General features: G+C 52.3%; 1 protein-coding gene across 1 annotated transcript in view; it reads right to left on the bottom strand.

Annotated features, from left to right (window-relative positions):
* The window catches only part of HPS4 (HPS4 biogenesis of lysosomal organelles complex 3 subunit 2), a 44324-nt gene that overhangs the window by 11869 nt on the left and 31134 nt on the right, over positions 1–1321 (bottom strand). The window lies entirely within an intron of this gene.

Raw genomic sequence — 1321 nt, forward strand, 5'->3', positions numbered from 1 at the left:
GCATTAAAAAACTAGAGGAAAGTTGTACATTTCATCGGTGCTATACTGCACCCCCAGCTCTCCTTTCCTGACCCTTCTGAACTTTGTCCTGGGTGAATTGTTGCCCCTTTGCTTTCATATGGGTGGTTGCTTTAAGGAGTGCAGACCTCCCTCATGTTTTCGTTCCTTTACCGACCTATTGTTTGGCTGAAAGTTGAGTCCTGGGTGAGTTTAGTTCCAGATCTGAAAGGTGACTAAGGACCATGGCCTGGGGCTTCCACCAGTCTCTGTCTAACCCGTAAGCCTGGACTGCTTTTTACAACGTGGATTTTTGTTCTACAATGTCCTCCTGTCCTGTCTAGGGTCTTCTCATGTGATCCTTGAGCAGTTGGTAGTAATAGCTGGTCACTATATCGCTCTGCTGACCATCACTTTCTCTTTTGTCCATCTCTTCATCTGGCTACCTCCCTCATCCTCCTGCGGGCATCATTTCCATTGAGAACCAGATCACCTGACCCCGTTCTTAACTGCCGCCCATTCCCACCCCTGCCACCGTGTCCCAGGATGGTAGGGCCCTATCGCTCCGTGACCATCAGTGCCCCGTGCCTCTACCGTATTCAGAGAAGAGGAGCTTGGGATTGCTTGGGGACATCATCATCACAGGTGCTGCTATAACAAATGATCCCAGAGCTGATGGCTTGAGGCAGCAGATTCATTCTCTGAGCCTTCTGGAGGCCAGAATTCCAGTCTATTAGACTCGGCTGAGGTTGCCAGCTGGGTGCAAGTCTCTGGGGGAGAATCTGTTTCTTGCCCCTCCCAGCTTCTGGAGGCTGCCAGAGCACCTTGGCTTATGGCTGCATCGCTGCGATCTGTCTGGATAAATCTCTCCCAGCCTCTCTCATCACAAGGCCTTCAGGGCTCATCAGGGTAACATAGGATCCTCTTATCTCCAAGCCCCGAGTCACATCTGCAAACACATACTAGTATCACATAAGGTGCCATCTGTAGGGGAAAGTGGGTAGTGTTCCGCCCAACCCTGAGCCTGTTGTGAGGATGCTGCAGCTCCTCATGGGGTGGGGTTAGGAAGGCAATGTGTGCGAGGTAAAGGCTTGTCGAGGGGGACACTGAGGAAGCGGAACCTCTACTTGGTCTGGTTGACAAGCTGTTCACGCCTAGCTGCTTTCCCTGGGGTGAGCAGCTTGGTGAGGCTCAAGTGGCCATGAGGCACAGAAAGCCCCCAAGGGATCTAGTGTCACAACCAATCATTCAGTGGGAACTTTGTCCTTACACTTCCCAGGAGGCCCTGACCCTCCCCAGAGCCTCCGCCATCTCTGGGTACAGT

This window comes from Echinops telfairi, unplaced genomic scaffold, assembly GCF_000313985.2.
Source record: "Echinops telfairi isolate 266 unplaced genomic scaffold, ASM31398v2 ScPeMD7_29;HRSCAF=101, whole genome shotgun sequence".
Classification (NCBI taxonomy): Eukaryota; Metazoa; Chordata; class Mammalia; order Afrosoricida; family Tenrecidae; genus Echinops; species Echinops telfairi.